The 25,397-nt window shown below is 37.7% G+C and overlaps 1 protein-coding gene across 3 annotated transcripts in view; it reads left to right on the top strand.

Annotated features, from left to right (window-relative positions):
• Positions 1-2,597: 2,597 nt before the first annotated feature.
• Positions 2,598-25,397, top strand: part of cntn1a (contactin 1a) — a 71,301-nt gene continuing 48,501 nt past the window's right edge. Inside the window, exon 1 of one of the 3 annotated variants that reach the window (XM_058408676.1) lies at positions 2,598-2,749. The gene's annotated coding sequence lies outside the window, so the exon portion shown is untranslated. Of the gene's footprint in view, positions 2,750-5,549; positions 5,692-25,028; positions 25,172-25,397 lie in introns of those variants that run through there. The other 2 variants (XM_058408677.1, XM_058408678.1) reach the window with 2 other exon arrangements.

Raw genomic sequence — 25,397 nt, 5'->3', positions numbered from 1 at the left:
AATCGCCCGCCATTTTGGTCTATTATAAATTCTGTGTCTTAGAATGAATTAAAAATTTGCTGCAATAATCCTGAATAATAAAGGCCAATAATAAAGCCGATCTGTCCCACACGCTGAGCTGAAATACTAGCTGACCCGCTGTCACTAATCACTGGCTGATAGACGAACATTCTCTATATTTATTGCTATTGTGTTGCCGCTGGGAAACGTGTTTCTGACACCTACACGAGGACAGGAGAGAGGTGATGTATTTATCCTCTCTTTTAATTCCTCAACCCCTCCTCCGAGGGTCTGCACCTGTAGGTGGGTGATCCGCAGCATGAGCACTTTGTTCTACTGATCTGACGCTAATGTCTGCTCTGCTTCTTTGCTCTTTCCATCTCTCCATCTTTCCATCCCCCATTCCTCCACCACCCCCTTCAGCCTGCGATGACAGGAATGGGATTACTGCTCCCAAATCATGTCCCCTATGGGATTTAGGGACAAAGAGGGGGATGAGAAGGAGGTGGTATATGTGTGAATGTAGGGAGGGGTTCCCTTTTGATGGAGGGCCCCCTGATATGTGAAGACCACACTAAGGATCATGGTCTTTATCCTTTTCTATCTCCCTTCCCCCATTTCTGACCTCAGAAAAGCCCACAGCCTTTATTAATACAAATGAACAAATATTAAACTGCGGTATTTTCTTGTTAGTCTAAGTGCTTTAAAATCCCCAGATGAATGATCTGAAAACATTATCACACCAAAATAAAATGCAGCATTACAGAAATACAGTAACTGTTACTCTATGGGTTTGCAGCTAACTTTATAATGTTATGTTGCAATTTTAACTTATAAATCTTATATAACTAGAGGTCACAGAGTGACCATGATCATTAATAGATCTCCATCTTCATTCATATTCATCTTTAGCCTGGTCAGGGTGGCCCTGGAGCCTGTCACTGGGTGCAAGACAGGAATTAAATCCTGGGTAGGTGATTTCCATTTTGGAGGCTATGTATTGAAGCCAATTCACCTACCAGCATTTTTTAAGGTGGAAACAGAGGAAGGACCCTACATGGATGCAGGGAGAATATTTGAAACCCTATACAGACAGTAACCCAAGCTCAAGATTGGAGATATGAATCAGGGGCACGACCCCTGCACTACCAGTGCACCCTGATAATGTTCATAATATTCAGTGACAATGAATTCAACACAAAAACAGATAGACTAAGTTCATTAACAGAGAAATGCTTTGCTAGTAAAATACAGTCAACGCAAATATAAACCATTTGGGATGGTTTGGTTGTAAATGTAAACATTAAATAAACCAAATTGACCATGCATTTTGAATATCCCATTCCAGATTTCGTCCAAGTTTTGGGTCAGCCTCTGAGTTCCATTGAAGGGAAATTTTAATGCTACAGTATACAAAGACATGCTATACAGTTGTGTGCTTCTAACTTTGTGGCGAAACCCTGGGTGTCCACAATCCAAGTCCACAAACTTTTGGCTATATAGTGTACACTTACACTCAGCCTTTTGTCTACATTATGGGTGCTATTGCTCATGTGTATGGAACAAGTGTATCAGACAAAGTAGCAATGGCAAAGCTACAGAGGAACACCTACTGTAGACTGTATTAGACTGTAACTGTCTTTGTCTCTGGGTGGATACCACCAAAAGTGTATTTTTGTTCCTTAAGTGTATCTTTAATATATGAAATATTTGTGTTATGAATGGAGTGTGATTTTAAACTGAATTAAGCCACAATATTGAATCACAGTGATCAGTCTTGTCCTTGACTTTTGGCTTTACCTGCACATAGGTACTAAAAATTCACCCTTGTTGGTACCTCCCCATTTTTAAGAGTATACTTAATGGTAATACGCTGGCTAGAGTTATCTAATTTTCCCATTGAGAATTTGTTTATTTGTTAGTCATCCCCTGGTTTTTACTCTGTTGCAAGTTTTATTGCTTTTCTCAACAATGACACTGCTGAAGTTTGTAAAACCTTTGCAACATTATTGCACACATTATTGGTCAGTGGTAGCTCAGTTGGTTAAGGCTCTGGGTTGTTGACTGGAAGATCAAGGTTCAAGCCCCATACACTGCCATGCTGCCACTGTTGGGCCCTTGACCAAGGCCCCCAACCCACCGTGCTCCAGGGATGCTGCATAATGACTGACCCTGTGCTCTGACCCCAACATGGGATATGTGAAGAAAGAATTTTACTGTGCAGTAATGTATGTGTGACAAATAAAGACTAATAATAAAGACACAGAAACTTAAATAATGTGTTTAAGCGGTGGTCCTGCCCCATGTTAGGGATGGAGTACCTGACCTGATCGTTCGTTGGCATGTGCGCATGCCCAATAGAATCTAATCCATCAAAGTGCATGAAATTTGGGGCTCTGTTTTTTTTTTAACGCATTAATGCTTTAATTAGCATGCTCATGCATAGCAAAGCAACTTGTGCAGTCGATTCAGGCGCGAGGTTTAGTTCTAAATATCAGACGCGTGATGTTAATGATGCAGCAGCTGACTGCCATTGCAGCTGACTCTCAATCAGAACGAGCCGGAAGCTTTAGCGCCCCCTATAGACTGACGAAAGCTCCTCCAATCAGAGCGCGCCTGAGACACACACGCGTGCGCTGCGTGATGGGCCGTGCGTGTGCGCGCGCGCGCGTCCGTTCGGCGCTGCGGAGCTGCGCTGCTTCAGGTGCGGCTCGTGAAGGTTACGGGGACGCGCTGTCGGCTCTCACAGGTAAGGATGCTCTCCACACATGGCTGTTTTGATGACACCACACGGACACGGAGAATATCGTGCGCGCACCAGAGAAGCTCTACGGTGTGTGTGTGTGTGTGAGAGAGAGAGAGAGGAAATGTACCGCAATGCAGAACAAGTGCAAGCTTGTTTTCATCTCTAGCTGTGATTTCCTTCTGTGGGCTATGTCAGAGGTCAGTCGTGTTACTGTAATCGGTTTGTGCTTCACGCGTGTGGGTGTGCGTCGTTAACGCAGGTTATAACGCGGATTATGTAGGCTGCGTGTCGGCATCTCTGTGAACGCGCGCGCGGGCTGATATGAGCAACCTCATGTGTGATTGCTTTTTAAACACACTTGCTTTCCTGTGCAGGCATGCAATTAAACATGCATTAGCCTGTTGATTTCGAAATGAAGCAACACAAATAATAATAATAATAATAATAATAATAATAATAATAATAAAAATGTACTGAATTGATCACTGTAAACAAAACATTGTTTACGGCTATAATAACAAAGTTGCGTACCTATGCTTTTAAAATGGACAACATGTCACCTTTGTTAAAATGCCATATCCTAAATGAGGTGTCTCAGTCCAGGTCCATATGTACACAGAGACAGCTCTGTACACGTCACACGCAGACATACTACACAGCACACGTCCTACATACAGTATGCCATGGAAGCAGACGCTCCTATCGCAATGACAATAACAATTCTTCTGTGTGACTAAAAATGCTAAAATCGTTCAGTGGTGTTTTGGAGGCTGTTAACCCTCCTATATACGTTGTGTAACCTGTGGCTTCGTGGACATTACATCAGCTTACACTGCTGGAGAGGGAAAAAAAAAAATCCACGTTTTTAAAATCCTCTTCAGTGGCACCTAAGATGTATTTCGTAGTGAAATTCTGTGTTTGAGCTTAAACTTCCTTCACTGACATATGAGTCTGTTTTCACTTTAGTTAACAGTTTCCGATATTACCCACAGTGCCATCTGACAACCTGCTGATAGCGCAGTGGGAATTCATCTGTACCTAAAGAAGCAGATGCTGCAGCGCTTTAGTCTTTTAGTCTGTCTGGCTCTTTCACGTCCTCATCTCTTTATCTAGAGTCATGCACAACAGGTTCACCTTTAATATTGAAACATGTTGTAAGTCACAGACTAGTCGAGCCATGATTCAGTGTAACTTGAAATCCAACATTTGCTGTCTTCACTGCATCTAAACTAGATTTCTCATTCATTTTATGATACTTTAACTGGAAAATGTCTTTGTGTGACTGACAGTGTTAAATGTTTTATTGTAATGAATTTTTTACAATAATGAACACTACTAACTCGCAGAAACATTTAAACACAGTACAAAATAAACGCTGGAAAACATATCAGAACCAGCACTCATATTTTTATATTCCTGGACAAGCTTTTCCTTGAAATAATGCTGTGAATGACTTCGCAGAATTGTCATAGCTGCTTCTCATTTACAAAATACTTTTTCCTTCGTTCTGTGTGATGGACGAAATATTGTTTACCATCCTTACAGACTGCTAGCATAACATTAAATGAGAAAGTCAATCCAATCAGTGTCAGAACTCCAGTCTACTGAAGCATATCTCTGTCTACGGTATAATATGTAGCTCGGTTGACTGTAGAGTCCCCTGTCCTGTTCCGCATAGGAATTCTTGTGGTCTATATATAAATCAGGCTGTTTGCACTGTGAAAAAATATCAGTCTGTGTTTATTAGTCATTTATGAATCAATCAGTCAGCAAACATGTTGTGAAAGAATGCCTAAAAAACACCGTGTTTAGATTAATATATACTAATACCATGTAATACACCGATCAGGCATAACATTCTGACCAGACATGACAGGTGAAGTGAATAAGACTGATTGTCTCCTCATCATGGCAGCTCTTAGTGGGTGGGATGTATTAGGCAGCAAGTGAACATTTTTCCTGGTTCAGAGCATCTCCAAAACTCCAGCTCTTGTGGGGTGTTCCCGGTCTGCAGTGGTCAGTATCTATCCAAAGTGGACCAAGGAAGGAACAGTGGTGAACCGGTGGCAGGGTCATGGGTGGCCAAGGCTCATTGATGCACATGGGGAGAGAAGGCTGGCCCGTGTGATCCGATCCAACAGACGATGCTGAAGAAGTTAATTCTTACAGAAAGGTGTCAGAATACACAGTGCATGAGGGCTGTTTTAGCAGAAAACACCAACACTAATATTAGGCAGGTGGTCATAATATTATGCCTGATTGGTGTATACCAATACTGTATACAAACACTAGATTAGTGCTCAGTAATTAGTACACTGGTATTGTTATCAGTTAGTCTACAATGAATGTAAGTGTCAAGTAGTTATAAAAACACTACTGATAGCTTCTGTCTTTTTATGATAGTTTAGCCCTTTATTAAATGGCTAAGTTGCATCATGACATAGAATTCAGAATGAAGCTATGACTCTTGCAGGGAGGGTTTACGCCTTGAACAGCTCATATGGGAGAAGACCTCCCTCCATCAGACCATACTTGCCTCCTCTATAAATATGACCATCATGCCATCCACCTCTGCTTACTGCATTGACTGTGTTATAAAGCCTGGATGTAACACTAGGTAGTTTTCACATCAGTTGCGACCTGTAGGGCTTCTGTAATAAGTAAGTGTGACCAGAAGCGAGTCCTTGTTCCACTTCTCACATCCAGACTCTAATAATCACCATGACCCTTTAGTTCTAAAGTTCACTACTCCATCACTGTGACAGTGAAGATCATTTCATCGCATTCCACCAGCTGTATCTTTTGCGTTCTTCGCTCGGTTTAATCGTGTCACTATCGCCATTTTATTTTAAATGATCGGTCTAAGTGATGATGCCAGTCATCACACGCTTTCGATCTCCAACAGGAAATTTCCGTCAGCCTTAAGACCAGTATGTGACAGGCAGGTGAGTGTATTATCAATCATATTTATCACAGGACACCTTCTATTATGTTTATGACTCCAGCAGGGAGAATGTTGCATTATTACTGCTATATGCTTGAGTGCCAGTGTTATCATCTCAGAACCACTGACATTAACCGTCTTCTCATCACATCACAGATAATAGAATTACGCAAAAAGTTATTGAGCTAATGGCCAAAGCTGCAATATAAAACTTTATTTTTCTGGTCCATTTACATTCTCAGTGGGTCTTTTTAGACCTCTAATGCTGCAGTGTAGCTCTGCTTGGAGTAATGACTTACTTATACATGACTTTTCTTTTTTAATGTATTCCATTTGATTGTTTTATGCCTTGTTTTTTGAATTGTCAAGAGACATTGCTTGTGACAGGCCTTAATCAATTGTTTATGAATTTTAAAATCGTTTTACATTTTCATTTATACTTAAAATTGCATGGATTCTGTTCAAAATTCAGGTCTAAAATATATAATTTTGATGCCATATGAAATTTTTAGAAAGTATTTCTGATTATCCAAAATTTATACATTTTAGGACTGTTGAGGTAAAAAGAGCAAAATAGTTTTAAAATATTTTTTGCCATTTATTTTTAAACACAGACAAAGCTTCATAAGGTTATGTTAATTTACAGTAATGTTTTTAAGACATTTTGAGATTATTCTAACTGTAAATGTGGACTCTATGCATTAAAACATTAATTATTTGTTAATGAATATAGCAATAATTGTTCATAAATATAGCTACAAGTAGCTACTTCACACTAGGAAGAGACAAGTCTTATCTTTTAGCTGTGTTTCTAGCGAGAGTGTGTAGCGACTGCTTCTGTTTTTCCTGTGAGGAAAAGATAGCAGATATATAACTTCTAAAGCTTAGTAGATAAACACAGATTTAATAACGCATCAATTATTATGAAATTTGTTTGTGAAATTTGTTTGTTTTTTTACATCTACATGTGCTAAGACTCATGCTAGCTTTGGTGGTTAAAAAAGTAAGCTACATGCTCTCACCAGAGGCAACCAGTGATTTCGGATACTTCCTTCTAAGAATGATTATTTCTAGAATTGTCTCCAAATGTGTTTAATAAGATGTCGAATATGACAGGATCTGTGTACATAGAATTTAGAAAATCTTAACTTGCCTTTGTTGCTCAAACACCATGTTGTCCAAATGTATTAAATATGAAGGATCACCTGTCAGATTGGATTTAGCTCATACTTTCATCCAATCCATTGACGTCTGGTGCACGCTTGTTTACCACCATCACTGCTCATACGGCTGATATCCGTGCTAATTTAAGCCGCAGTCTGCAAACATGATTACGACTTCTAACACGCCACATGCATAGAGCCGGGAATAAAAATTCCTTTTAATAGCAAGTGGTAAATTTATTGTGTCATTCGTGAAGGTTTTTGGTTCAAAGATCAGAACCCTGAGAATTTGTGAGATTGCTGTGCTACTGCTGGCTCTCAGGAAATGCTCATTTATCTGTCTGCTGGACAGTGACAGCTTGAGTGGCTGTCTGTTCCTTGTAAGCACCTAAACACTAAATGTGTGAACCTGGTGTCTTGATGGCATCCATTGATCGGTCAGATTCAGTATCTGGGATCAATAGTCTAATGAAATGGTTCCGAAAGAAATGCTCACTCTCATTGACATTCATGTTTGCTTTGAAGCTAGGGTAAGAGAGGGTAAGTGGGGATTTTGTGTCATCTTAGCTTATGAGACAGTGTGTGTGTGTGTGTGTGCATTATATGAATATATTCATAGGACATGCTCCCTCGGATATAAGCATTGGTGTCTTGGCAAAAATGTACAAATGAGTGTTCTGGAAATCCTTTATGCTTTATCCATATAGAGTTTTAACACATTCTCCATATTCTCTCTGCCCACGCTGTCATGCATTTCAGTCCGATTCTGCTCGTCCCTCTGAGTGCCTGAGACTAATATTCTAAAGCCGCACTGCTGTGTCTTGTCTCTTCTCTCCTCCCAACCTGAGCATAGTGCAGCTGTCTCTTTTACAGCGACCATGCCATGCTACAGTTCACCTGACTCAGAAGGAAAGAGGACCTACTTATTTTTTTTTCTTTCTTTCTTTCTTTCTTTCTTTCTTTCTTTCTTTCTTTCTTTCTTTCTTTCTTTCTTTCTTTCTTTCTTTCTTTCTTTCTCTTTTTAAAATGGCTTATCTTAGATTGCTCTTTTTCAAACCGTATATTCTGTATCCCTCTCCTTCTGTATTCCCTCTCAGGAACATGTCACTCATTGAGCTCTCTAGGTTATAATTTAACACCATTTGTATCTTCCTGCTGAGAAGAAAAGCTTCACGGATGCTTAACTCATAAATATCTCATTTAGCGCATCTGCTGAAATTCCTTTTAGAAGAAAAAAAAAAAACCCACAACAACCTACTATTATAACCTACTCTACAATGAATAAGATCAAGAATGTGAAGAAATAATAACACAATTAGAGTTTTCAAATGTCAGATATGCTTATGCTGGAGCGTCTGGACACCGTCACGGTGATTGTTATCCATGTGATGATCCTCTCTGATAAAAGCACTGGTTCTCTTTAGACACATAGCACTTTTTTGTGCTTATCTGGGCACATCAACAATCAGATTACTGTACCCCTGGTAAGGATAATGCAGTTAAGAATAAGACTCTGGGCTAATTCGTTTACTGAAGTAAACTTTACTTATTCCTTATATTAGATTTGCAGCCCTTAAGACTAATAAGAAGTGACTGTTCAGGTGTACAGACTATATTCGGACACTGTGGTCATGATTCCTGCGAGAGTGCTCTTTTGCAGACCCCTGACAGAATTTGATCTGGTATCGAAGAAGCCAAAAGGCTCATCCTTGCTGCAGGAAGTGATTTTAGTATTTTTAGCTCAAATGGAGGTCTTAAGGGAACAACGTGACTGATTTAGAAGTCATTACTTCTAAAGGATTTGCACTCCACTGAGCTCATTTCACTCTGAAGATCTTTCACTTTAAAGTTTATCGTTTAACTACAATTAGACTGTTAATATACATAGATTTTCAGTGATCATCTGAGTTAGGGTGTGTTCGGGTTCTTTTTTCTTTATACAGTTACATGGCTTTCTTTAGATCCTCTTCTTTCAGGTCATATAGTTTAGGCCATTTATAATGCATTGCCTCTGTAGACAAATGATGGCCCAGTGTGGACAGAAGTCAATATATGGCCCAGCAATTGGAAGCTCCAGTGTTCTGCCTGTTCCTGTGTTTTAGTTGCCCAGAGATCTAATTGCTGAGGCTAAAAAGTAGTAGCTAATGCGATTTAATTATATATTGGGGGCTAGTTAGCAAAGCTAAGTGCATCATTAGAGACTAAGGGAAACAAATGAGTTGTAATGACCCTTAACATCATCAGTCATCTTCCAGTAAAGATTTCAAGTTTGCGTCCTTGACAAAAAGTTAGAAGGTCTTCAGCGTTTTTATGTTCTCTCAGCGTTTAACTGCAGTGAGCCTGTGTAATTATAAGATGGCTCTGGATCAAATTTTGTCAGTGTTTCCAAATACCCGCCAGCTCCTGATTCAGTAGTCTTTGTGCATGCTAAACAATCTATCAAGCAGATCATCTCTCATAATATAGTAGTGGGATCTGGAGCAAGTAGAGTGCACTATATTTACAGCATTGAGGTTTGTTGCACCGTCAGTCCCATTAAGGTTAAACAAAACTACCTTCTACCGGAATTATAATATAATTAATAAAAAAAGCCAGAACACATTGAACCTCGAGGCGGATGAGCTACAACAGCAGAAGACCGAGTCGTGTTCTAGTTCTGTCAGCCAAGAACAGAAAGCTGAGGCTGCAGGGAGCACAGACTCACCAAAACTGGACAGCTGAAGACTGAAAAAAATGTAGCCTGGTTTGAGAAATATTGAGTTCTGTTGGGTCTCATGGATAGCAGGGTCAAAATGTGGCACAACAGGCATGAATCCATTGACCCAACCTGCCTTGTATCAGCAGTGGTGGTGGTCTAATGGTGTGGGGAATGTTTTCTCGGCTCACCTTGGGCCTGTTAATATTAATCAATCATTGCTTGAATGGCAAATCCTATTTGAGTGTTGTTGCTAACCATGTGCAACCCTTCAAAGCCACAATTTATCTTCTTATGGCTATTTCCAGCATGATACAGCAAAAGTCATCTCAAACTGGCTTTATGAACATTTTTGGTATATGCCCTTTTCCAGAGCATCTTACATTTTATACAACTGAGTAGTTGAGGGTTAAAGGCCTTGCTCAAGGGCCCACCCGGGGCAGCTTGTTGGACCTGGGATTCAAACTCACAACCTTCCAATCAGTAGTCCGATATCTTTGCCACTGAGCTACCACATCCCTGAACATGGCAATGAGTTCTTCATTGTTCTTCCCAGTCACTGGATCTAAATCAACATGTAGCAGAATCTCAGGGGAATGTTTCCAACATCTTGTGGAATCCATGGCATGAAGAACTTAGAGCTCTAACCAGTGTTAGTATTGTGTTCCTAATAAAAATAACAAGCTGTCACTAAGTGTATATTAGAATTCATTTCTCATTAACATACTCATCCATTGACACCAATCAGGCATAACCTTATGAGCAGTGACAGATGAAGTGAATAACACTGATGATCTCCTCATCATGGCACCTATGGGTGGGATATATTAGGCATCAAGAGAACATTTTGTCCTCAAAGTTGATGTGTTAGAACCAGGAAAAATGGGCAAGCCTAAGGATTTGAGCGAGTTTGACAAGTTTAAGTTTAGCATTGTCTTTTTTTATTATGAGACACTGATAAAGGTCTTGCATAAAGGTAATACAGTAAGTAATGCTGATTTCTTCCTTTTCCATTCGCCTAAAGGTTTAAATTTCAACTCAGTCAAATTCACATCACTAAGTCTCTTACAGTTATTCTACTGAATGATTCTATCGGGCACACACGTGACACAGTTTAATACTGAGGCAATCAGGGTATGTGTCATGGGACTTGTAAGTAACAATTTGCTGATAAATAACAGGATTCATGTTAATGAACGAAATCTGACAATAATAACTGATAAGGCTAGTCAGCAAACCCGGTCAATTAAATTAATTATCTCCACTCCACAATTAACTTGCAGCTTATGTGAATTCAAAATTATATAGTGCAAAATATGACTGTTTGATATTGAATTTTTTTTCTTCATTTTGTCAAAGTAGCTCTCAGAGGACAAAAGGTTGGAGACCCCTGCTGTAGATTATAGTGTTTGCAAGCATTTGGACATGTGCAAATTATACCAATACAGGTACTACTGATATTCAGATATATACTTTTTAAATTTAAGCAAAATCAGTCATTTATGTTTTTGTTACTGCATTTTACTGTGTATTGTACCAGATACGATGAATTGCAGCTGCTTGTTTATAAAGCCTTTAGTGCTTAATATATCCATGATACACACTAATAAGCAGCCTTTATTTGTCACATATACGTTGATGCAGCGCCCATGGAGCTGTAAGGGTTAAGGGCCTTGCTCAACAGTGGCAGCTTGGTTGTGTTGGGGATTGAACACTCATCATCCAGTCAACAACCCAGAGCCTTGACCAGCTGAGCTACCACCACTCCCATAATGAATAATAAACTGTGTTTAAACAGTATTGGGAATAGGATAAGTTAGTTTGATTTTAGCCCCAGTGCATTTCAAGTTAATCGTTCCTACCTCTAGATGTTTTTTTTTTTAAATTAAGTAATAATATAATCATTTAACAATAATATAGGTAAAGCTTTTTTCCAAGTCTACCAAGAGACCCAAGGCATCACATATCTCTTAAAAAGACGTCATTATACATTTAGGGCATGCTACTCTCCACTTACTGGCCTTGCATGGCTAAAATTGTGGATCAATAGTTTTCTCAAACCCGTGGCTCTGGCGCTGAATGGAAGTACATTTAAGCCGAGAAATCCCATTACTGGTGAAAGAGCGAGGAAAGCAGCACTAGCATAGCACTCAGGGATCCATCCCATCCGCATACTCAGCCTTATTCAATTCATCCTCATTTTGTGGTGTTGTTTTCACAACTGGTGTGTGTATACACCTCCGTAATTCCCTCCGAGCGTTAAATATCCACGCCTGTGCTGTAAGTGGGGAATTTCTGCACGGCGTTTTCTCTGCCGCTGTGTTATTTGATTTGCGATGGACATGTTCCTCTTCCCCTGACGGGAAAGCCTCATCACTCTTTCTCTCCTGAGTTGGTCTTCTGTTTATTCATGTCATTTTCAATAATGGTCTTGATGCCTTGAGTTCTGACTGATATTAATGTATTATTATTATTATTATTATTATTATTATTATTATTATTACTGAAGTTGCTGCAGCTCCTGGAAACTTACTCTTTACTTACTCTTAGTTTATTAATGATGTACAGCATTACTAGAAACAAAACACAAGTTTTCAGTGTTAGAAAGTGGACACTAAATGGACACTTTTTATAATACATTTATAAAATAACCTGCCTAATAACATGCCTTAATGACTAAACACGAATGACTAAACAGCTAGCTAGTTATTTAAGTACAGATTAACGAAAATGAGCACGTATATGGTTATTATGCTCTTCGTGTAAATAAAAAAGAATTAAGAAATTATTAGGCAGTGTTTTGGGTATAAGATGCTCTGTGGTCTGTCTTCTGTAATAGATTATTCAGTTCTGGCTCGCATCCTCATTTCCTGTTTACATGTTTAAGCACGATGTTAGGCAGTGCTGTGAGTATTGTAGGAGAGTCACAAGCTTTATTTTAGTGTTTTTTTCCCACATACCTGTGTGTTCCTTATTCTGCAAAAAAAATCTGTAATCTGTGCATCTGTAGTTAATTAGTAAAAATCGCTGTAGTGTCAGATTGCAGTGTTGCGCAACAGGTGCCGGTGTTATATATTTCTATAGTTAGAATCAAGTACTGCGAAGCACATTGAGTTTAATCATGCATACCAATGTCAGCAACTTTTTTTTTCTTGTCCACCGGGCAAATATGATAAAAAACTAATCTCCTGGACACAAAATGTGCTTGTCCTGCACACTCTGTCTCCTATATTTGTCCACCTCTGTAAATGTTTGTGTGTGTGTTTTTGTGAGGTTTTTAGTTTGGTCCTTTTGGGGTTCTTGGCTGCAGTCTTGACAGAATGTGCCTTTAAGCGCTGTACTGATGTGGGAACATTGGCGTTCGTGGTGAGCATGCACAAAAAACAGGTGGCTTTGCTGTACTATGGCATGCAGCTCCACACTTTCTCTGTACACGACCGAATACTGAATCACGGCAAGATAAAGGATGCTGTGTTACCTCCTACTCATAAACACACACACACACACATCATATACCATCAGTTAACCTGGTTTAACTATGTGGTGTTGAACCTACAGGACAAAACAGATGTTACAGTATATTTATCTATGCAGTATATTTCCAGTTATAAAAGCTGTCTTGAAACTGATCTTGTTGTCTTTCCTTCATTTGCAGAAAGGTTAATGAAGGTAATCAGCCGAAAGAGCTTCATGTGCTTGGAAACGCTTTTTAAAATTCTGCTCATTCATCGCGGCTTCATTCATCACTTTAATTTACTCGGCTGCGGTAGACGCACAAGGAAGGAGTTTTAAAATCAGACCATACAAAAGCACTGCATTGATCTGATTCTACAGTTTTTAGCTTCATCTATTCCCATGAACTGAATTGAACCAAAATAGATCCTGGAGCCGGGAAATCTTTCTAAAAAGGTGTCCTATATTTCTTTAAAAACAAAAAAAAGGATATCTCTCTGCGGGTTAAAATGATAACGGTGACTCTTTGAAATGAACAGAGAATCACGTTTCATTTCTTTGTGGCTATTGAGATGTGTTCGGGGCAGAATGTGAGGGTGGAGAGTGTGAGCTACATTAATTAATGCCTAAAAGTGTGAAAGCTTAACCACTAAAGTGCATCCAGTTGTGACTGACCTGAACTAAATTCTAGGAAAAAAATGTGTTGAACTGTAAGATACGATATGATGCACTTAAACATAGAATTATTACATTTTGGCTGCTTTTGATTCAAGCTATTGTGCTTCATTTGCCTTTTTGTTTATTCTCTAATTATTCTTATAACTGTGTAAAAATGTACAATCCAAAATATTAATTACAAAACATGACAAAAGATAGTTGTTGTACAAGACAATTTAGTTACAAACCTGAGAATAATGATTATAATAATGAGCATCAACCGTTAGAACAAGACTAGCTCAAGTCTGCAGAAAAAACTTTTCTGCAAGTTCCCTAAAAAACAGAAGAAAAGGAAAAGAAAATGCTAAATTAAAAACGTCTGATTTTAACTTAATGCATACTGCAATTAGCCTAAGGATAGTGTTATTACATGAATCCAAAAGCAGGATAAGTTTTGTTCATTAATTCTTACAAAACAGAAGATTTTTTACCTATTACAAGACTCTATTTCAAGGTTAAAAATAGTCCCGTTTTTCTCATTTATTTTGCATTTATTTCTAGAAAGAATTGTATAATTTTATATATACATATATATACATATATATATATATATATATATATATATATATATATATATATATATATATATATAAAAATATATATATATATATATATATATATATATATATATATATATATATATATATATATATATATATATATATATATATATATATATATATATATATATATATATGTATGGAAAGCTTATAAAAGGAAATGCTAAATAGGATAAAAAGGATATTCAGAATATATGTTGATTATATGCCATTTTCTGGCAGTGTGTTTAGCACTGTACAACATGTACAACATGTTATGTACAACAATGAATGTACAACAACAACAATCACATACCGACAAGTAAGGTATTTTTAGCAGACCTGGCAGTATTACGACATCAGCATCCAGAAAGCAACTGTACCAAAATCCTGCACTTCCGAGCAGCTCATCCATAATGGATTGGCTACTGATTGTTGCATCGGAGAAGGTCAGGGAACGGACCTGCTTTCTGCTTGCTGTAGGAGGAGACGAGCAGAAAAGGATAATTTCACATGCTGGAATATTTATGTAGGGTCTATAATGGCGTTATAAGAGGAAGAGGGCAGTGGGAGTGAGGCATAGAAAGCCTTATCTCTCAAACACAGCTTCAAGTGAGCGCAGGAGGGATCAGGGCTAGGAGAGTGCATGCTACACTCCACTGTGACTGAAACGTTATATTTAAAAGCATCCCACACAATTGGACCGAGAGAGCCGGTTACGCTGAAACGAATCCAGGATTTAAGAACTTTTAGACAGGTTTTTGATTTTTCTTGGCAAAAACCCATGCAAAGAAAATTGTTCTGCTTGCATGCTCTGTTTTTTTTGCCTAACGAGAAGTAAGACTGGGAGTATAAAAGCCTCTCAGGCTATTAAGGATGTGCTATTAAGGAGTAGGATAGTGATGATGTTCCTTTTAAGATGCTTAAGAAAGACGCTCAAGTCGTGCCTGTCAGGAGTGTTTCAGGCTGTTGGTCTCCTTCCGCTGCCTGTTTTGGAAAGTCAATACTAATCAATAGTCTTGTATAATACGAACAAAGACACTGTTGTTGAATTCTATTAGCCTGAAGTTGTTGATTACTGTTATTATTTTCGACAAAAGCACTTAATTATTGTGTGTCCGTGACGATTAGTTCGGCTACACGGTTTTAAATAAAAGCAAAATTAGGATTTCTATAGTAACAACTTACAAAAGGAATTGTAGGGCCATATAAATAAATATAACAAGACATGGTGAGGTTTTTCCGTAAGAAGACGTTCTTTTAGCCTTTATGGAAGGAGGCTCCAGTTTCAGAGATTGAGACTGAACTTTTTTTGCTGTTTCCTCCACAGGCAAGTCTTCCGGCAGAGGAGGTTCTCATTAACATGACAAGCTACATTTTTTTTTATCTCATTCACTTCACAGATAAAAAATATTAAAAGGCTTATGTGAACACGGCTGTTTATAGTGATAACAGGAACTCATTTACTATAATGAGATTTTGAAACTATAAATGGATAAAAAGAGCAAAAACTTTGCTTACTAAATGGACAGTTTGAATCATTGTGAAGTTGCTGTGGACTTCAGGATGAGGTGAAAGGGACCATCTCCGTGATTTAGCTGATATGAAAATATCGGTTGATGAAAGTTGGTGTATATATTCAGATTGGTTTCATTCAAGAGTATTCACACACCTGGCTGATCTTTACTGAAGATTATTACATTTTTGATAGCATCTTTTTTGCCACAGGCTATGTGCAGCTTACGCTAAATCACTTTCAGCTTTATTATAATTAAAACCCAGAGTAGCATGAAGCCCTTTACCTATGATATATTGAGTGGGCTGTTAGAGTGGGTTTATTTTCCAGTAAGTATGGAAGAGACCTGCACCTCCTCCACTTTCTCTTTCTCCACCTCCTCCTCTTGCTTCTCCATCTCGTCCTCTTCTTTCTCTTCCTCCTCCTCCTTCACTCCTCTTCCTTCACTCCTCTACCTCCACCTCTACCTCCTCCTCTTCCTCCTTCTCTTCTTCCTTCACCTCCTCTTCCTCCTCCACCTCCTTCTCCAACTCCTCCTCCTCCACTTCCTCCTCCTCCACCTCCTCCTCTTCCTTCTCTCCCTCCACCTCCTCCTCCTCCCTCTTTATGGTGATTTACATGTTACATTACACCTTTAAAGCCTGGGTTTTTATATCCAAGGTTAGCACAGGATGCCCAGTCATACTCATAACTATTGCCTGTCAGGTCTGTGAAATATGGGTGTGTTCCCGAGATGCAGGAGATGCTTCTTTTATGGCGGAATGCTTTACAGCAAGAATTAAAGTGATTTTAAAAGTAGCAGATCAATACAGCATCCACTGCTCTGTTATTATCAGCACTTTCATAAGGGTTCAACAGACATTTTCGGTTGACAGAGATAATGATTTTAATGCACTGAGTATGAAACAGTAACTCCACCGGCCTGCAAAACTTTCTTCGTTCCAGAGGATGGAATTTGCACCTTTTTCAGATGACTGCATTCAGCATCGGACGTCTTACTCATGTCACACTGGTGGGTTATGGATTATATGATAGTATAATTGTAGTTCATAAGCATATCTGTTTTTACCTAGCTTAGTAGGGGCAATATTTTCATAGAAAAGTGAAAAGAAAAAAAAATGGTTAGTTTTATTTTCACACAAATTTTAAAAGTAAATGCTGACCAATTTCTGATCTCTGAGACACCACAAGTGCTTGTTCATACGTAAGTCTCTAAAATTTGAAGGCGTTATCTTCAACTACTAAAATCCTGTGTAAGTCAAAACTCATTTTTGCAGTGATAAAATAATTCATTTGTTTATACTGATTTAAAAAATATTCGATAAGATTTCCTTGTTTTTCCTGAGGCTTCTGTTTTGCTCATTAGGGATAAATACAAATAAATATAATAATTAAAAATACAAAATAAATGAATACAAATAAATATAATACATAATAAGTCTAATCTTAATCTTGCACTTTTTGTTAAAAGTGCTATACCAATAAAATTGAAATTAAAAATTGATTTCACCAGTATAGATAGATAGTTTAGATAGTAGCAGAACAGATACTATCACTAACATGACGCAGTACAACGCTTACAAAGCATCATTTCTGCTTAGTTCAATTTAAAATAGATTTGATTTGGCTTAATATTTTATAAAAGTCATTATTTTCAGATATTAGTGTCACAATGAAGAAAAGTTGGAATGCTTATGGAGAAATATCAACTTGTGACACTTACAAAAAGCTGTCAATCAGACGACATAAAATTAGAAACAGCCCAGAGAAATGTATTTTTTCTAGTTGTTGGTTTTCTTTTGTATCCGTGAGACTGGATATTGTTTAATGAAGGAAAATGTCTGGGGTGAAGAGTGTGGTTCATTAGATGCAAGTAAACAACTCACAGAAATGGGAGATGAACTATTAGGGTGTCATGTGGCCCAGATGTGCACGGTCACAGGATGAGTCTTCCCATGCCTTTTTTTCCCCCAGTCTGTTTTTCTACGAATAAGCGCAGGTGTGATAACACCATTGTTTTTTATGGTGCTCAGAGATTTCTGCTTGCTCATCGTATATCTATCCGGAGCGTCGGTTGCCCGACGGAGTGCCACACTGACCTGCAAGCGAGCTGAGCTACAGTGCATGCTAATGAGTGCAAGCAATTATAAATGCCACGGTGAAACTTACTCAACATTCTTAACCACATTCTAGTTGTTTTTGCATTCAGCCTGCGCTCCGGTAGTGTTCACAAATCTCTCTTTCTGCACCGTCAGAGCGTAGGTGAGACATGGGAGCTGCTGTTTCACAGCCTTGCCCTCAGATCACCGTCCTGAATGCAGACAGTACACCATGTGTCATGTCACGATTCCCATGGAAGCTAAAACTGTACAACGGGAATCCGCTGGGAGATTTGTAATTTGAGGCCCATTGTGTGTCAGAATTGCAGTCCTGGCTTCATCCCTGCGATTTTCCTAGGGTAGTTTTTTAATAGTACACATTCTGTTTCTGACTCAATTACACATAGATTATTATCTTCTGACATGCTAAGGTGCAGAGGGATCATTAGCAGAGGTATATCTAGGCCACAGAAGGTCATACTCTGGGAACAATGATTGACTATTTTGCACTGGATATAGTCCAGAGATACAGTAGCTTCCACAAAGCCAGCTCTGTGTTACTTCTCAGAGGCCAGTACCAGTCACGACTGCGCCTGACAAACGAGAAGCAGCCTATTATTCTGGTTTTAGGCAGTATATTTCCACTGTATGCCGCTGAGTGCCTTTTCAAATGCCACTACTCTATTTAGGACTGAGGAGATGTCTGCTGTTGACAAACACTCAGCAACAAAGCACAAGAGATATAAAGTGGACTATGGGGAGATTGTGGGTGATAAGTGGCACCTTTGGGCTTTCCAGAAACAGTAGTGGTGTACACTGCAAGACCCACATCTCAAAGTCTGTAGTAAATAATGCATTAGACATTTTTTCTCCACATGCATTTATTTGTGTGTGGTTATATGAATACTCTCCAGGTTTATGTTTCTTATATTCATTGCAGAATAGTTTTTAGGACTGTCCTTTATATTATTTAGTACCATGTGTCCATATTTATATATTTTGCCCTGCTGGGTTACTTACTGTGGCCGAGAAGTGCAAAACAAAATAAAAAATCCGAAAACAAAATAACAAATCCCCAAACCAAAATTCGTCCAAATTGTTGTGTTTTTGGATTTGTTATTGTATTTTTTTTTAATTTGTTTTTGTGTTTTTAGAATTGTTATTGTATTTTTTTTATTTGTTTTTGTGTTTTTAGAATTGTTATTGGATTTTGGAATTTGGTATTGTATTTTTTTATTTGTTTTTGTGTTTTTAGAATTGTTATTGTGTTTTCAGATTTGTTATTGTATTTTTTTATTTGTTTTTGTGTTCTTAGATTTGTTATTGTCTTTTCGCATTTGTTATTTTGTTTTGCACTTCTCAGCCACCGTAGGTACTGATATGTAGCTGATTTATAATCAAACGGTGGTGCTTCAGAGCACAATCTGTAACCTGCAGACTGAGGTGCGGTGAACATATTCGCTATTTGTCAAGTGTAATTTTACACTTTGTGCCTAAGAACATGAGAGGGTAATTATACATGCAGAACTGTTACTAGTCTTTGTTGTTTATGCAAATAGGTGTGTTTGATTCATGCAGCCATCTGATATAGGAACAAAAACAGATCCCAAAGTTCTGCTATTAAATACTTGTTACTAATCTGAATACAGTCTAAAGTACAAACTCTCACCAAGGCAGGATACACCCTGGACAGAGTTTGTAGGACATAATAATAATTAAAAAAATAAAAAAAACACTGTATGGCTAAAGGTATCTGGACACCTGACCGTCACACTTGTACACGGTTCTTCCCCAGAATGTCTTTGTATGCTTTCCCAGAAGATTGTAGGTTATTATAACGGAAAAAAGAGTGGAATAAATCAATAATGGGATGTTTAAGAAACACACACGGAGGCGATTGCATATTTCTATATTTTCTGCAGTACACTGAATAGTCCAGTGTAGAAATTGTCCAATTGTTCAATTGTCAGGTGAGTTTAATGCCACTCATCTACTTCTAAACAATATGTTTGTTGATGTTTAACAGATATTATATTCAAACTAGTTCCTTTTTATTTTTACTTTAGCTCCACCCACATTAATTTAGATCAGTGGTTTTCAATTTTTTTTTAATCGCGACCCTTTTTAAATTGATGCGACCCACATATATACAACCACATTTTACAAATTTACATACAATCAGGTCACACACACATATATATATATATATATATATATATATATATATATATATATATATATATATATATATATATATATATATATATATCTATATATCTATATATATAAGCATGTGTGTGGGCGTTCATAACTTACTTTAATGGGAAGGGTGGGCCTGCTTATTCTGCATAATCTGGTCCCAAGCCAGTTCGCAGGATGACCAGGCAACACGAATGTCCGGAGAAGCATTCAACTTTTGTTCTTTCGTCTTCATATTGGTTAAAACGGAGAATCTAGCTTCAAACATATTGGTAGTTGAAAAAGGCAGGAGCAATGAAATGCTTCATTGGCTACTCAGTGGAGAGGCTAATCCAGAACAAAGATAATTTACTTTTGTAAAAAAAATCATAAATGGTACTTTTTGACTTCCGTCTCCTCATATTCAGCATAAAATAAATGAAAGACGGGCGACTAATATAACTCTACTAAAGCCTGAGCATCATCACAGTGGTTTTTAAGCATGTTTCTATTTAAAGTTATTATTATTCTCGTTGTTTTATTATTATTAAAATTGCATTAATTAATTTTAGAACTTTTTCTTTAATCATATTGGCGACCCATTGTTTAAGCCTCGCAACCCATCCGAGAGTCCTGACCCAGAATTTGAAAACCTTTCTAACTCTAGATAGATATGAAATTATGCATAGATTGATGATAGATATGCATTTCTACCCCTGCCTTTCACCCAATGTGTGCTGGGATAGGCTCCAGGAGATCCCCGTGACCCTAATTAGGGAAAAAGTGGGTATAGAAAATGGAATGGATGAAACTGCATATTCTTATTTTTCCCCCAAAATTTCTCATCCACACTGAAAAGTGTAAAAAACATTTACATTCCATATACATATTGAACACGCTTTGACCATCAGCTGTTTATGTACTGTCTGGCTGGGAAAAGCAATCGTGAGTAAACATTCTGTTCCCTTTGACGAAATGCAATCTGAAGGTTGTACACATCGGCATTAATCTTTAACCACGCTATAAAACTGGATAGCAGACACCACAACTGCAGTTCAGCGTCTACCGTCGTGTTTGTTTTGAGCTGAATGGGTCACACGACTAAAATGACACCACTTTTTTGGAATATCTCCATTTGCTCTGTTTACACTACCATACCAAAATGGCGTTTTTAGATTTATCCACTTAAAATAGTGCAGGTTTTGTTGGACAAAAGCAGCATCTCGGAACAAAACAGAAAGAAAAAATGCTGGTCCAGTTTTTAGCTCTTGCTTATGAAGGTGATCTATAGAATGTCACCCTTGTCTCTGGTCCTATTACAGTTTCAAATTCAGTACATGTGTAATTTATGTATGAATTTTATGACATACTATTGATAGATAGACACTGACATAGATAGATCCATTAAGATCTGTTGATCTGATGTGTTGTTGAGAAGCAGCTTTTTAACAAGCTACAGATGATTTGCAAAATATATAAATCAAATGAAGTGATATTTACATAGCAGTTTTTCGAGAATATTAGGGAATGCGTGATCGCATTCTGAAATCTGATGCTAAACATAAAAATCATGGTTCTTGTGCAGATCTAAAGAGAGAATTCCACAGAGAATATTTTAGGTGAAATTTGGAATTTAAGATTTTCAAACCTTTTTCTGAGCTAGTTTATTAGAAGAATATTGATAATGGCTGGCAAAATAAAATCGAATGTTTTGTTCTCAAAATATTTACCTGCTTGAGACATTACTACTGAAATATTCAATAAGGAGACCTAAAGCTTGAAATTTATTATTTATTAAAGGACAAAAAAACACAACTGGACTTTACAGAAAAATAATCTACAATATGGTTCCATCCATCCAAGTAGATTTTTTTTCATTATTTTTTAAATAGCAATTGTTCAACAATTACAATTCTGCATTTATTAATGGACAAGAAGTCATATGTTTAACATTTATAGTTATTTTCAATGTTGTGGAACGTCCTACTGTCACTTTTCTTGTGATAGAGTATGATTCGGATTAAAGTCATGTCCTGTTTTAGGCTAAGCCATGACTGATTACAAAACTCACTGTAATCCTTGCTGATGTCACCTGAGATTGACTGATTGATTGATTGATTGGATATAATCAGCTTATTTTGAACAAAATATATGCTATTCTTCTTTCCAATAAAGTTTCCAGTAAAAAAAAAACAGTAAAAATAATCAACATTCGGGATCAAGTTCTCGGGAAGTAATAAACACTATATTTTAAAGTCTGCCATATTACCCTAAATGTTAACAGCTGCTTTATGTTTTTAAAAAATATGTGCGATGCTTTTGCATAAAACAGAACATAATCAACTCCTAACTATGCCATCTAATGGACTCAAGGACAATATGTAGAGCAGCCCTTAGTTTGTAGCCATAACTACTCCATTACTACAGCAATATACTTCTATTATGCAAATCTTAAAAGCGTGTCCATTTTCCAGCACTGGCAATATGAATCATGTTTAAGAAACACAAAGAAGTATGTCACAACAGCAATCATGAGTTCTGCCAACAAATGTACCCCTTTCCAGCCACTGCTCAGGTTTAAGCAGTAAGATACACAACAAAACCCCTAGTGTTGACTTAATACCCACAAACTCTTTCAGAGCTCATTTGTGTCCAATTGGATGTATACAGTATATAACACTTCAGTGTTAATTAACACTGGGGATTGTGTTGTGTATGTTCTCAGGTGGTTTTTGGTGTTGAGGCCAGTAACACCAGCAACTTTAATTGTGTGAAATATGCCATCATGCATTTGTGCACCACTGATGTGTGCCTCATACATGGTATGTCATTTAAGCATAAAACCTAAAGCTGGTCACAGGTTGGCATAAAATTTCATAAAATTTTTTCAGTGTTTTGTGTTAAACTGCCCCAGAGGTGCTTAATTGTTGTATAGTGGAGTAGGCCTGATAAAACCCCGATAGATTAAAACCCTGTTTATATTTCACTATATGAGCGAACACTTTCACTGCTTTATCTTTTTTTCAAGCAAGGACAAACGCAGCTAAGATGCATGAGAGAAAGATTTCTTCCCCGTCTGCTCTGAAGACAAACAGCATTTAAACAAGCTTTTGATTAAGGTTTGTTTATGACAGAATAGCCTGAAAGGAAGGATACATATTATGATTAAAACAAAACAATTTATTTTTGCCCGTCTTTACGCTGCAGGCATTACGTTTTCCAGCTTGATGGCATCGGCAAATCCTGGCAAATTTTCTTTTAAGCTTCTAGATGGATGGAATTTTGGCCAGATTGAGCAGTGAGCAATATGTGCCGCATCTCAAAGCTTAACCCAACTGAATATGTTTATGGAAATTATGTATTATTAGATACAGATTATTTGATATGGATTATTCTAGATAAAGGAAAACAAGATTGAGCATGAGTTCAGTCTCTCCAGGATTTTGCTTTGATTGTTGCAGCCCCCAAAGATTTTAGTGCTTTTTTATCTGGAAAAATACTTGAATTGGCGATAACACAAGCACAGGATTTTGCTTTCTTAACTACTACCAATGAAGACACATGAAACACGCGCATGATAGCTGTGCTCATGTTAGACACACATGACACTGCACCTCAGATCTACTAGCACTGCTCGGCTGCTCCCACCATCTCTCAGGGTAAGAGGTAGGTATTCATCTTGACTCTTCTGGCACCGAGGCGGTGAAATGATTTTCCCCTAGATGTCCGAACAGCTGAGTCACCGTTCGTCTTCAAATGACAGATGAAGACCTACCTCTTCCTGAAAACTAGCTCTTATTTCTTCTGTTTGTTTTATATATTATTGTATGTTTAGATTGATGGTATTCTAATTCTGTGACCTATTGAACCAATGTTAATTGACTCATTGATAGAGACTTCAAAGCACTTTTGTACCCCGCTCTGGATAAGTGCCAGAAATGTAAATGTACATGAAACAAAGAGGGCTTTGCACTTTGTGGTGATGTCACATTGACACGCTTTGCCCCTAATCTGCGGAAAAATTGAGCTCCTCCAAGTATTACGAATTTTCCTTGATTTTGAGTTCATTTCTGTGATTGAAAAATGATGAAATCCTAGAGGGACTTTCTGTGCAGAGCTGCTGCCATACATCCGTATGTCTATCTTAATAAAAGAAGCCAGTTTTGATCGTAAACCAGTCAGTGGAGAGATCGTCTGCCTTGCTAAAACGCTCAAACTGTTTCAATATAAATACACATTAAATGAATTTTCTGGAAAACACCATCATACATATGCTAATTGTACAACTGGACAAAAATAACCATAGACAAAATAGTTAAGACTTTTAGTAAGTATTTTTCACCAGTTGAAATCAAGCTCAATTAGATATTATATAAATAATGAATGAGTTCATGGTGGGGTTGATAGTTTTAAGTTTCCCTAAATGAGCGTCATGATTACTGGTCACCAGTTGCAACATGACATCAGCTCCATTTTTATTCAGGTAACTGATGCACAGATGTATAGCTGTGTGATACATGGCAGATGGGGACAGCTGAAGCTGGCTGTAATTACAATACTGCTCGATTAAAATGTAACACGAGACAGTGGGACAGTGAACAGCACATGTGTCACTTTTGTGGTTATACAAGAGTATCATTACCATGCATACACAGGTTGCACAGTCATGATATCATGATGATAACTCTAGTTCAGCAGCTGTTGGTCTTAAATGTGCATTAGCTTTCAACCTTTCAGTAATGTCTGATAGGAAGCAAGACATATAAAAACATGAAAAGCAAGTCTCCCAAATGAACAGTGATAACAAGAGCAGGGTGAAAAGCGGGCTTGGCTCTGTTTGTACTGGGAAACATGCTTTAAATGTAGCCTAGGGTGACCTGAACATCTTAATCTACCACTGAATGCACTACATGCAATTTTAAGAAAGAGTTCCTTTGGGACATTTTTAAATCTCTGTCTCTCCTGCCGCCGTACAATAGACTGTGGAAGGAACCCACAATCCTCTTGAAAAGTTGCCATGGTAACAGCTGCACAGGTCTTGACAGTTGACTTCTGGGATTTGATAATGGATTTACACCCACATACTACTGGAGAGTCCTAACCTTGTCCCAATGAGTCCCGGTAGGCTGTCAGCATTTCTTAAAACTTGTTTTCCTTTTTTTGATTATACTTGGGATAATAACATGAAATTATGCAGTCATAGTGGTTACTAAAACTTGTATAGACAAGAATAAAACTATACAGATTTATTTCATGTCATTCTTGGTGGTGTAGCTTAATTGTGTGTTTACCTGGAATCAGTTTAGCCTTGGCAGAAGAAGGCAGATATCTTGCTAATGATCTGCAG

The sequence above is a fragment of the Hemibagrus wyckioides genome, linkage group LG14 (genome assembly GCF_019097595.1).
Source record: "Hemibagrus wyckioides isolate EC202008001 linkage group LG14, SWU_Hwy_1.0, whole genome shotgun sequence".
Lineage (NCBI taxonomy): Eukaryota > Metazoa > Chordata > Actinopteri > Siluriformes > Bagridae > Hemibagrus > Hemibagrus wyckioides.
This window is presented reverse-complemented; position numbering and strand designations above follow the sequence as displayed.